The 13607-nt window shown below is 39.3% G+C and overlaps 1 protein-coding gene across 3 annotated transcripts in view; it reads right to left on the minus strand.

The window, feature by feature from the left end:
- Positions 1 to 13607, minus strand: part of rngtt (RNA guanylyltransferase and 5'-phosphatase) — a 114059-nt gene that overhangs the window by 79370 nt on the left and 21082 nt on the right. The window lies entirely within an intron of this gene.

Below are 13607 nucleotides of genomic sequence, written 5' to 3' on the forward strand. Positions count from 1 at the left end.
GTTGACTATTGGTGCTTTCACAAAATATTTACACAATGAGGTTTTTGATAAATCATCAGTAATGTGGATATAATGGCTAAGAGGGTAATGTAGCCTTTAAAACCAGGAAGAGACAACTCTGATGCCATATTACGATATTACGATCTTATCTAGTCACATATCACCATATCGATATAATATCTATATATTGGACCTTCACCTTGTGTATAACATTGGTTTACTGAGAGTATGTGAGCTGAACTGGAATGTACAAATACTGCAAGTGATCATGTACATGATGTAATAGAAAAAAAAATAGAGGGGAGAAGCATTTTGTGTGTATTTGATTATACATGCAGATTTGTTTATATTTCGATCATACCATATTGGACTGTTTTCTTTGGGATTGTCATCAACTATTTTGACCCTTGTTGTGACACTAAATTAATACATCAAGCACTTCTCTGCTTAAATCTCATTCCTTCAGACAAACAAAGCTGCCTATAATTTATTTATTTGGAGGACGTAATATGGTAATCACACTTAAGATGCGGGTTCCACTCGGCAAACAACAGAACAACAAATACTGTTTACGTATCTCTAATGTGCAAATTGGTTGTGTTCAATTCAAATTAGAATAAAAAAGTGAAGCCGTAAGAGCTTTTATTTATGTCCGACAAGAGAAGAAAGATCTCCAAACAGATACCTGCTAATTACAACACATTACCTGAGCAACCACTTTTCCTTTTATCTAGCTGAGCTTTGTGGGAACCATCATAGCAAACAAAAAGCTTTTTTTTTTTTTTTACAACGTGACTGCTCGGCAACAAATATACACATCTACCTACTTTTACCTACTCTCTTTTACAGCCGGAGGATTGAGATACTAGAAAAGTATAGTTTCTTAGGTTCATAAATACTAACTGAACTATTCAGGGCCATGAGAATAAAATGTTTCTTTCAATAAACTGCAAACAAATTGTCTTTTTTCTTCCTATTACAGTCGTCCCTGGTTGCCTTGCACCAACACAAAAAGCCTTCACTTGTAGGAGATTATTCTATCTTCAAACTGCATACATCACCAGTGGTTAGGTGATTTGTTTGCATGAGCACGGAGCTCAACTAATCCACGGCCAGCCTTTGCAGGTGAGATAAAGACTTAGAAGCAAACAAAACAAGAAAATAATTTCCACATTCTCCCGACTAATTCAACTTGTGCAGGAATATAACAATGAAATAATGTACCGAGAGGACTGAAGCTGACCCGGGCTTCGACGGTTGCCATGGTAATCGACATTCAAATCGGTATTCAAATCTTTTTTTGTTGTTGCTGTTTTTTTAATATATCGGATGCATTACCCCAAACAAATCCAAAATAGCCCATGAAATAAGGAATAGACATCATTTATTATGTATCAACATCAATTATTAATAGTTATTCTCTGACTGATAACGCTGCTTGTTGTGTGTAGATGATGCTTGTGTAGGTGCGGCGCTGTCCCGGGTACTGAAACAGAGTGGAGGAGATCCATAGATAGTCTGAACAAAGCCAGGTGTTTGATTTTATATGTTGGCAAAGGCTACAGTCTATTTATTTATTTATTTGTTTGTTTTAAAGGCATACATATGAACACATTTTGAAGCCGTCGTTTCAACAAAACTCGGTCAAAACCGAGTATATAGCAGGACCGTGTACATTCAGTCTGTGAATTTGTGGCTAAATTGTTATACAAGTCAGTCAGTGGTCACGTCTACAATGTAAAATCCAGCGGTACATGTTCACCAGGTCCAGCGAGGACACTAGGGGACGTGCTGCTTCACTCAACTGGCCGTAGAACACAGAGCTTGACCAATCAGAATCTAGTATTCAACAAAGCCGTGTAATAAAAGTAAATAGTGACAGCAAGTTTGAGGAAAGTATGACAGCTTGTGTCGTTGTCATCATTAGCAACTTTAAAAATTCTTTTGGTTAAAAAAAATGCAACCCTTTTGAAGTAGTTCTACAATATATATCTTGTTGGTGTTATTGGATTAGACTGCATTACACTGCAAGGGCTTCACTGTTATTTTGTCCATCATATTCTGTATATTTCCCTGTTTTGGCTTCAGTATAATTAAATAGAACCAACAGAGAAACTCAGACAGGATACTGCTGGAAAATTACTTTTTCATCCACCAGTGCACTCGACTGGGGGATTCAGAAACCTGAGCGCAGTGACTGTTAGACTGTTAAAATAGCTGTCAAAACAGGCCAGTTACCAGCATGGGGTCACGATATGAGCATTAATTTGTCTCCGCTCTTCCTCTACATTATGCTCACAGGTGTGCCAGGTCGCTGGAGCATGAAGCACAGACATTAAGACCCGTACACTTCACCTTTTAGACTTCCTGTTAGACACCCTCCACCTCCACTCTCAGAAATACCACGGCGGATGGGGAATATGTTTCGAATAACAAGTGCACACTTCAGGTGTGAATTCAAATTTTCTACTTTCAGGTATAATGTTCTCTGGAGGTGTCGGCTGTAGAAATGAATCTGTTAACAGCTCTCATTCCATATGAGCTGATCTGCTATAATATACTATAAGCGCCCCATCTGGACGAAGAGTCATCCAAATCATTTGAAACCTAATTACAATTTTAAGCAATCACCCTTCTCTGCATGAGCTGCTCAATTTAGAAAAACTGGCCTAATATGTGGCATATGAAGCAATGTTTCCGTCTGATTGCGGTTAAATTAAAGTAGAGATGAGATATTGGTATGTCAGTTTGTTTATTAGTTACATTTAGAAAAGTTGCAGTTATATAAATAAGGGACAAACACTTTCTAATTAAACTAATTGGGATGAAGTTGAACCTCCATATGTCTTTTTTGGGAATTTTAGATAGAAAAATATACAGGCTTGGTGACAAAATAGTCCGGAGAGGCACGAGTGCAAGCAAAGTGTCCTACCAAATGTTTATTGTTTGATCAACGGAGTCGGCTGATCACTGAGCTGGCAGACATGATTTGGCAATTTCAAATGAGGGACAGCAAACTGGCAAAATCCTTGATCCTCCCTTCTGTTGGTTCCCAAAGACGAGCTGAAATAATGGGCCACGCCCAAAAAACACAGGCGCCATTGTTGCCTTTGTGTTATCCTCCAGAATAATCTTCAACTGTAACAACAGTGAACATTCACGGCCGAGAGATCTTTATCCAACTGCTTTGTTAACACCGTCATTTACTGGGATTTGTGTTTTGTCATTTCTGCTGCTCTGAAAATTATATGGATTTTCAACACACAATCGTTATTTCCATATAAATGTATTGTGTGTTCAGCAATATTAGCTGCATAACCCCAGAGGTGTAGGCCATTTAACACAGTAGTGTAATTTTACGGTTTTAAACCATCTTTCACACATATGGACTCAAACATTAGAGGCGTGATCGCCATAGACTGTATTTAAGAAGTGGATGTAGTCGCCGTGACGTCACCCATTGGTTCGTGGACTGCTGTTTTAAAGCCTCAACTTCGGTATTTCGGCCGTCGCCATCTTTGCAACCAGAAGTGACACGAGAGGGTGGAGTTAAATACAACCGAACGCTGAATAAGACATTTTCAGGCGACCAAAAAGGTTATAATTAACTTTAATGAACTGAAAACACACTGTGGAAGAGTTAAAGTTCAGAGACGAAAACACGGACAACTCCCAGACTGGTGGCGACCTGTCAAACACAAGGTAGCCACGCCCTAAAGCAGCGGTGAGGAAATTTTCCCACCGGTTAATAAACTTGTGACACCAGTGTTACCAATTACACCGGACATTTTACAAGAAAAGATGACGCTCAATATGTGTAGTGCGTTTACTTTGATCTTCACCGATCGGGTGGCTGTGTGTCTGAGCTTTGACTGGTTGGAAGACTAGAAAAGTGCTAGTCCATTTACCATAAAGATCAAAGTAAGTGCACTACACATATTGAGCGTCATCTTTTCCTGTAAAATGTCCGGTGTAATCGGTAACACCGGTGTTTTCACAAGTTTATTAACCGCTGGGAACATTTCCTCACCGCCGCATCCCTAGTACGCTACATTTTAAAAATGATGCAACTGAAAAACCCAGCCCCGTGTTGTCAACTCTTTTCCAATGAAAGTAGCTAGCAGCACTACTGTAGCTCCAAAGATCACTAAATCCAGCGAGTCAGAAACACTGACAGGCGGTACAAAGTCTTAACAATTAAATCAACTATCAACTAATCAGCAATCATCAAATAATGATAGTATAAAACATCTGTGAGATATGACAAAAATAGAGCTATGGGGTCTGTGGGGACCCCATTTGGTAGGATGAGGGTCGAACTGATAACTTTTTCAATTAAATTAACCAGTTATTTAAAGATGTCGGAAGTGAAAATGGCCATTAAACTTTCTTAGAGCCCAAGGAGACGCCTTGAAATCTTCTTTTGTCGGAAAAACAGTCCAAAGATATTTAGTTTACAATAATCTAAATAAAAAAGGCAGCAAATCGTCATGTTTGAGAAGCTGAACGCAGCAAATGTTTGTCATTTTTTTCTTAAGAAACAACTTGAATAATTAGTCAATTACCTTAATTGTTCCATTCCAATCAACCCCTTTGATTAATCGACTGACTGTTTCAGCGTTAAGTCTACTGTATCATTTTGTTTTCTGGTTGATTAGTTCGACGGGGGTGGGCTTCTCTAGTGAGGCGTGCTGCTGAGAGCTCGCTCACATTGTACATGACTTGACTGTATAAAAGAAAAAAAAAATATATTGACTATTTAGTAATCTGATGGCTTCATTACACACCTCTTGCGAACCCAATTACACTTTGCTGGCTGCCTGCTGCTCTTTAACATAAAATACCAAGTGGTGAAGAATAAAGCAGGAAGAACTGATGTCCTAATGAGCAACTGCAGCCCTGCTACGCTTCCAAAGGTTAAGTATCCCAATCACTGCGACTGGAAACAGAGGCTAATTATCTTGTAACTTTAACATATTAGGGACTTTATGCCATGAAAATGAGCAGAAAGCTTTGATGGTGCACAAACTCAGAGATAACACGGGCTGAAGGGACGCACACCTTCTGGGAAAACAAAGTCTGAAGACAGACTTGAGATTAATGACTTCTCCACCGACGAAGCTCTGCATTTCTCATACCTGCTGTGACGCTCCACCATTATCACAAAGGGATTAGATGTAATAAATATGCCATCAATACCAGCTGGTTCAAAGTGGGAGCTTGACAAGCTGCCAAAAATGAGTGTGTGTGTGCAGAATAATACATAAGCCGACAGAAGTCAGCACTGGAAGCAGAATCTAATGAGGGTCGAACTAAAAAGGTAAATAGTTTTCCAATTTCATAGTAAAGGGCTGCAATTTATGGTTTCAACATCGATTTATCTGCAGAGTATCTAAATTAAAAGGTCCAGTGTGTAACATTTCGGGGGATCTGTTAGCAGAAATGGAATATAATATGTTTCATTAGTGTATAATCACCTCAAACTAAGAATCGTTGTGTTTTTGTTAGCTTAGAATGAGCCCTTCATATCTACACAGGGAGTGGTCCTTTTCACGGAGTCTGCCATGTTTCACTGGTTCATGATTTTACGTTACCTGAAGACCGTCGTAGTTCTCCGACACGCTTGTGAAACTGCGGTAATGTGAGCCGCAGAGAGCAAACCGTTGTACCGCCAGTCGCCGTTTGACTTCCGTCGCTATAAAGTAGTGTTATTATGGTGAGGATGACCTCTGAGAGAAGCAAACGGCGTTACCACGGTTTTGCACTTGGTGGCTCACGTTACAGTAGTGTTGGAAAGGGGGGAGTGTGCGAAGGGGTATTCAATTGGTTGCAATCTGCAACCACACCACTAGATGCCACCAAATCCTACACAATGTCCCTTTAATAGATTAAAGTTGCAGAAATAAATGTTGCAGCTCCTCAAGACCAACAGAGGTTTCCTGTGTCTTGTTTTTCTGGCGGCTGAGTGGAGTGACGAGGGTTAACTCCGGAGCAAGTAACCATATCGACTCCGGTCCAAGCAGGAAAAGTTAACACAGTGTTTGGTTTGTCCGTTCTGGGCTACTGTAGAAACATGACGGCTGGCTCCGTGAAGAGGACCCGCTCCCTCTGTAGATATAAACGGCTCATTTTAAGGTAACGAAAACACAATAATTCTTATTTTCTGGTGATTATTCACTTAAGAAAACATACTTATAAATATTATATTCCATTTCTGCCAATAGATCTCCTTAATTGTTACACACTCTGCCTTTAAAAAAGCAGCATGCTGAACAAAAGAGTGCGAACTGAGGGTTGTAATAACAGGTTGACTGGAATCATGGTTGAGAATCAATAAAAAAATATTTGGAAAAAGTGCAACTTTAATATTAGGCTGCGATTTGGGTTCTCACATTGAAAGATATTTCAAATGGCTGCTAATACCGCACAGAATTACACCCCATAAATGACAGAAAACCCCATAGATAACTAATCATAGCATGTTTTTTGAACAAAAGACACTTATTTGGGCTTTAAAACTACATTATGAAACCAAACACAAGAGAGTACAAGAGTGCCTTTTCTTGAGAGGGTAGATCTTTATCACTGCGCCTATTATTTTTGAGCATAAGAGTACTATCGAACTTGACAGCAAAATTTTAAAAAAAACAGCAGTGAATGTGTAGTTATTGTTGTCATACCAAGTGAAGTTGGGTGGGGATGTGAAGAAAACCATCAGCTTCACAAAAAGCTCCTGTCTTTGATTAAATGTTCTTTTGTACCTCTGGGAATAAACGCGTAGGTAGATGCCGCTCCCTTTAAAGTTGCGATCATTTCAATAAAAGGCTTTTGTTTTGGGAGTGGGAATGAAAAGCTAGACATATAACCTAATTATTTCCATGAATGCTCCTCAAGCAGACTGGCCAAGGAAAAGTTGTAATCATAACCCTCAACGCACTCTTTAAGAGAAACTTAAAAGAGATCGGTGGAGAGCTTTGAGCGATGAGTTTGACCTCCCCGCCCCCTCCAGTCACGTCAGGAGAGACCAACAAAACACAAGCCTTGAGATATAAATCAGGGCCAACCAAAAGTCCTGTGGAAACTGCAAGGAAAAAAATGTGGGAGGAGAAGAAAAAGAATGGTGAGTGGGCCAGATATAGCTGAGATTTCCGGGGTGGGAGTGGACACACGGAAAGCATTAAAAAGACCGTACTCAATAAGGCAGGGGAACGGGAAATGCCTGCATGGCTCAGTTTAGGCAAATTCCCACGGACAAGAAGATCCTCTTGTGCAAAGGGATGATATGTTTTATCCCAGAAAAGGACCGATGTCTCAGAAGATCAAAGAGTGTGTCTCTCGACAGAGAAGATCTGTCAACCAGTGAGGACACAACAGGTCTGCTCTGAGCTCGTGATTCCCCTGCTGTCTAATTGGCCGGTTAGCCATGGCTAACGCCATCAAGTATGTTCAGAAGAAAAGCAGAGGGAGCCCATTAGTGCTGTCTGACTCCCAGTGGTCCTCCTCCCTGAAATATACGGTATTCTCTTCTTATGACCAATCGGAAAATATTCAATCTAATGTGCTCCTTTATTCCCTCCCCGCCTGCTCTGTCCTCTCCTTTCCGCCCCGGTCCTCTGATGGGTGCTGTGAGCCTCAGATTTCATCCTCATCCAGCCCCGTCCATCCCCCCCAGAGCACTTTAGCCCTAATGAGGCACAGACGGCCATTGTGCCGGCTTTGCCAGTCGAGTCCCGCGGCATGACTGACAGCAGCTGAGCTCCAGGGGAGGCCTTAGATCAGATCCAGCAGCTTTGCACATCATCAGTGGTGCGCCAATGGGCAAGACTGCTCTCTTACACACAGAGAGGCCAGGTTGATTTCTCATTTTGATAACAGAGTTACGAGTCAAAGAAACTAAAAAGCTCCACTTTCCCATGTTGTTCAGTTTAATACTGCACATGACATACCATATTCTTCTATAAGTGATGTTCTGATGTTTTTTGAAAAAGATAAATGCCCTAGAAAATGCAACAAAAATCAAATTTAACAATACAGGAATTTCAACATTTGTCCATAAAGAAAATGATTTCACACCATACTTGAAATTGTGTGACTCACTGCAGCAGAGAAAAGATGAATCACCCATTTTACCTAAAAGCATCTCAGGTGTTTGGGACCGTGTCATCCACTGTGTTAGAGACAGCCCTGAATGCTTCCCATAGAAAAGCTCAGGGAAGCTGCTGTGCACTTAATCGGAGACGAGAAGGTTAACCAGACGTTAATTTGCCAAACCAACCATTTACTCTTCATCCTTGAAGTGTTTTCTCTTGTAAAACTGAAACACACTGTTTCACATTTGTGCTGATGTTTTGGCAAATGCATTTGTGGTTAACTTCCCCACCTCCGACAAGGAACAACTACTTCCCCAGGTTTTACATAATGGAAAGCACGGCTGTCTTGAATACCATTTTTGGGGCTTCGGTGACAAATATACGAGAATATTCAAAGCTTCGAAAGGGTGATGATATATTTACTTATATTGTAGTTTACTTTACATTTATTGTCAGACTTCAAGGATTTTCCCTTTTTCTTTTTTAAACAAAAACGACTACAAAATGTGCAATAATAACATCAAATATATTACAGCAATAAAATGAATTTGCTCATATGTAGGCCTATAAATAAATGAATTAATAAATAGACTGTTGCCCATGCCAACATATAAAATAAAAGACCTGGCTTAGACAGTCTATAGATCTCCTCCGCTCCGTTTCAGTACCCGGGACAGCGTCGCACCAACAGCAATGTTGATGCATAATGAATAATGTGGGATTACTATTCCTTATTTCATGTAGGGCTGCAATTAACGATTATTTTCATTGTAGATTAATCTGTCGATTATTTTTTCAATTAATCGATTAGTTGTTTGGTCTTTAAATTGTCAAAAAATGTTGAAAAATATCGATCAACATGACGTCCTCAAATGTCTTGTTTTGTCCACAGCTCTAAGATATTCAGTTTACTGTTACAGAGGAGTAAAGAAACCAGAAAATATTCACATTTAAGAAGCTGGAATCAGAGAATTTTTACCTTTTTTCCTTAAAAAATTACTCAAACCGATTAATTGATTATCAAAATAGTTAATAATTTAATAGTTGACAACTAATCGATTAATCCTTGCAGCTCTACTTTCACAGGCTATTTGGGATTTTTGGGACAATGCATATATAATAATACAAATGTTTTAAAAACGCTGCATTCAAATAGTGATTTAGACGTCGATTACCATGGCAACAATTGAAGTTTCAAAGCATCCGGGTCAGCCTTAATGGAAAGCATCCCAAACAGGGCTACTCTGGCGTTAACAGAGAAATCAAAACTAGTCAAATCCAACATGTATACTCATGAGAATTCACAAAGCAAGACAAAAACTAAAAAAAAGCAATCTGACCTTGACCAAACAGATCTGTGAAACTACAGAAAAATAACATCAGATGTGACAAAAGTCGGATCTAAACTAGCCATAGCACATTTATCTGCCAATGAAGAGTGACAAACAAAAGTAAGGGATGTAGAAAAGTACAAACTGTCTCCTGAGCAGCAGCTGAGTATGTGCTTAACAAAGCTCAACAAACTCAGCTTGTGTCCCAGTGGTTCCTTTGATATAAAGAACATTACAGAACAGGTGTACTAGTAAACATAAATGTGCAGTAATTCCCTGTAATACAACTTCTACTTTTGTGAGCTGAAATTTCTCCCCTGTTCATTATTACTCTATACCATTTGGAGCGTAAGCATAATTATAAGCAGCCTAAAGTTTTAGTAGCAATATTAACCTGAGAGTTTTGGTGCAGTCTGGTGTACAAGCCATCCACTAAGCAGGGTTATAGACATCATTAAAAAACTAAATAATAGGGCTGGGCGATATGGAGTAGAGTTGGTGCTTTAACAAAATATTTACAGAATGAAATTTTCATCAGTAATGTGGATAAAAGGACAAAGTGGGTAAAGGCAAATAATAGAACAGCTAGCTAACAGTCTGGAAAGCTCACAAAATTACAAAATTCACTTTACTGTAATTCAGCCTTTAAAACCATAAAAAAAAGACACTTGTGCCATATTACGATTTCTAAAATCCCTACTAAAAGCCGGACTACATAACCAACAAAGACTGTAAAACACAAGTAATAATGCTCTGACAATAACCTGCCATTAAATAGAAAGCAGCTTCGTTAAACTCTCTTTCACTGTAATCTGGCACATCAACGTAAACACTGCATTATTGATTCCTCATTTGAAATGAGTGGCTGAGGAGGTAGTGGTAGGAGAGGACTTTCAGGAGGAAATTAAGAAAGTCTTTCTCAAGTCCAATTTCTCGAATAAAGTCCAAGTTGAGCAACATTGTTTGTTTAAAGTCCCAAAGACATAATTGGTCTCTCTCTCTCCCTCCTCCTCCTCCTCTCTGGAGCTCAAACCAATCTAGCCCTGACAGCAGGCTTGACAACAAGTTGATTAAAGACCCAACACAGCCTATGTCTCCCCTCTTGGCAAATCCACTGATTTTTCTGTCCTTCCTAAAGCCCATTAGAAGCCGCCTTCTTGGCAGATAGCAGACAGTGACAGTGTTTTTCACTGTGACTGGTCTGTGCGTCAGGAGGAGCTGTATAATATTCTTAGGTAAGAGGCGTTGGTTCAGTACTCTGTCACCATATTGTCTATTATTGTGCTACTGAGCAAGGCAGTTCAACTGTCAGAATGGTTGGTCATAAAAAGACGTTGGGAATACGTAGAGGAAATCTGTCAGAGCGTTGATGCTCACTTAACCTTTTCCTGAGAAAACTATGCTTTTGTATGAAATTAACAAATGTAAATGACTCATTTTAAAAGTAAAAATAGAATGGGAAACTTTCTTATCCTCACCCAGGTAACAATAGGTAAAGCTGGAGGGGATTTAAAATGTGTAACACATAAGTGAGGACTTCTGGGAAAAAACGCAAAGAGAAAAATCTTTCCAGACCACCTTGAAGAGACAAATTTCCTATTAAAAATCCATTTCAGGTCTTAAAAAGTGCCACAGGCTAGAAAGTAGGACATTTAATAAGAAATTCTATGCACACTCTGTGCAGTGCATGGCGAGAATGACAAATTACACTGCAGCACTGCGACCAGTAAATCTCACTGGGAAAATGTACAAAACTCATTAATATTATCTGATGCATTGCAAGTCCTCCACATGATGCAGCTAATTTTTCAGAATTATATTAATACTTTTTCCCATCATTAGAGAGATTTTAGGATTAATAGAGCAAAATAAATGGTGATTAAAAGTGGAATCAATCATCTTTTATAGTGATTGTTTGTACCCACTGACCCCAGAAGAGCCCACGTCTGTAATACTGCTGTTTGTTGTCCGTCAATCTGAGATGTTGTCCAGATTTAATGATGACCCACACCTGCGGAATTTTAATCACAAAAAAATCAAATGGATTTTTTGTACTTTATTTTTTTACCAAACTGTCTCTCATCATCACTTCTTTTGTGTGAATTCAATTTCACACAAAAACCAAACCTGTAAGAAAGACGTGGTGTATTTTGGTGGATGAATTAAACACCATAGCAGCTCGGGCGAGGCACTAATAAGGTAGCACGCTTTGAAAAAAGAAGCTGTGATCCATTTTCTCAGCTCAGTAGAAGAAAGTAATATCAGACCAGCAGCACCAGAACAGACTGTCCCCTCACAGCTTTCAACATGTGCCTATAAATGTAAGCTTTCCCCATATGAGAAGACGGCTTTATTACATTACATGCAGGCGGACCACAGCGAGGCTACAGTTTGAATATCCATCTAACAACACTGCATCCATCCCTTCTGCAAATACCTACAGCCTTCGTCAGACATACTTTACAGCCTGTCTCAATTTTCCTATAAAAATAATGCCAGTGTTTTTGTAATGTATTTTAATATTCAACAAGTTTGTGTGACAAGTCAAATCACCTGTGAAAGCATTGTAGTGTTGCACAGTATACCGATGCTAGAAAGTTATTGCAATACCCTTAAAGTATTAGTTTACCGCATGTCTCAGTAATGTGAAATGTACCGAAAGGAAAGCAGTCCAGCGGGGAGAGCGACATTCTCTTTACAAACACCACTTTGACACAACAATGTAAAAAAAAAAACGTAGAGAGTCTTGTGATTGGTTCGCTTGTTTCATGTAAAGGCGTTTTTCGTCAGACGGACCTAATGTGACCCTTTATGTGCTTAGAAACTCCAAGTTACTGTCGTGGAGTGTCAACAAACTTGCAGATATAGGAGTTAGAAAATATATTTCTTTATTATAAGATAGGACGCAGCTCCAGAAAAGTACATTAATGCATTGTGAGAGTCCAAAAATCATTGATGGGACACCCCTTTCTATGCTGTTATACTCTACTGATGCATATATGATTTAGTGAAGTTTTACTAACAGCACATCTCCAAGGTTCCTCTTTTACATGGTGTCCCAATTATCAGGAAAGAAGTTCCAGTGGTGGAAACAGTGACTGGCAGGAAGGGCTGCTCGTATTAAGGGCAGCACTAACATTATGTATGATAATGAATGTAGAGTTTGAAGAAAGAGTGTGTCCGAGCAGGAGGAGGTATGAAATGAACTGAGTGTACCAAGACCGTCTCATCTCTAATGTAACACACACACACACACACACACACAGACACACAAACACACACACCGATGGACAATGATTGAATTACACTTAGGATAAATAAATTAGTCTACAAATTACTCGAGCACAATATGTTCTGGTGAGACTAAAATGATTCTGGTGGGAGGTCCTGGTTGTGTAACAGATGGGCGACAACGGAGCAATAGCTCATATACAGTAGCTCTAGAGAGACAACAAGCCATCATTCACCTGAACTCCAAACATTATGTAAAACCAATATTAGCTTAGAAAAGCAATTTAGGACTACAGCAAGGATTTATTACTATATTAGTCACCAACTTCCATTAAAAAGACCAAAACCAACAATGTGTTAAGCTGCCTTCAAATGGAACTTGTGAGCTTGTGGTTACAACATGGGAAGTCGTTTACACTAGGACTTGCGTTCAAGTGGTGAGAACATTTAGAAATGTAATGCAGCAATAAATACAAACTACAGTATTGAGCACTTTACAAAACCCCAAAGCTTTAAAGACTCTTGATACACGGACATTTACTAGTTGTCTGAACTGCAGAATCCTTTGTTTTCATAATACTGTATATACTGTATACAATATATTTCTATTGTTATATGCAGTATTGTTGATACTGTATTGCATTTGTTTTGCGATAAAGTATGACAAAATTAATTATAAGAACTGGATACCAGAACAAAAAAAGTTCGAGAACACAGCTTATAGTCAACGGCAACATGGACGCTACCGTCGGCGTCTAGAAGCCAGCAGTGGCTAGAAGGGAGCCCACAAACTGGGGAAACTCTCATGAGATTGTTAAGGTTAGGCATCTATCTCAAATAGTTAAGGTTAGGCATTGACCTTGAATAGTTAAGGGTTTTTGCAGATCTCAAATCAGATTTCACAATTTGAGGGCTCCCTTCTAGAGACAACCCTAGAAGCCACCGAGGTTAACAA

Source organism: Sebastes fasciatus, chromosome 18, assembly GCF_043250625.1.
Source record: "Sebastes fasciatus isolate fSebFas1 chromosome 18, fSebFas1.pri, whole genome shotgun sequence".
NCBI classification, from domain to species: Eukaryota; Metazoa; Chordata; class Actinopteri; order Perciformes; family Sebastidae; genus Sebastes; species Sebastes fasciatus.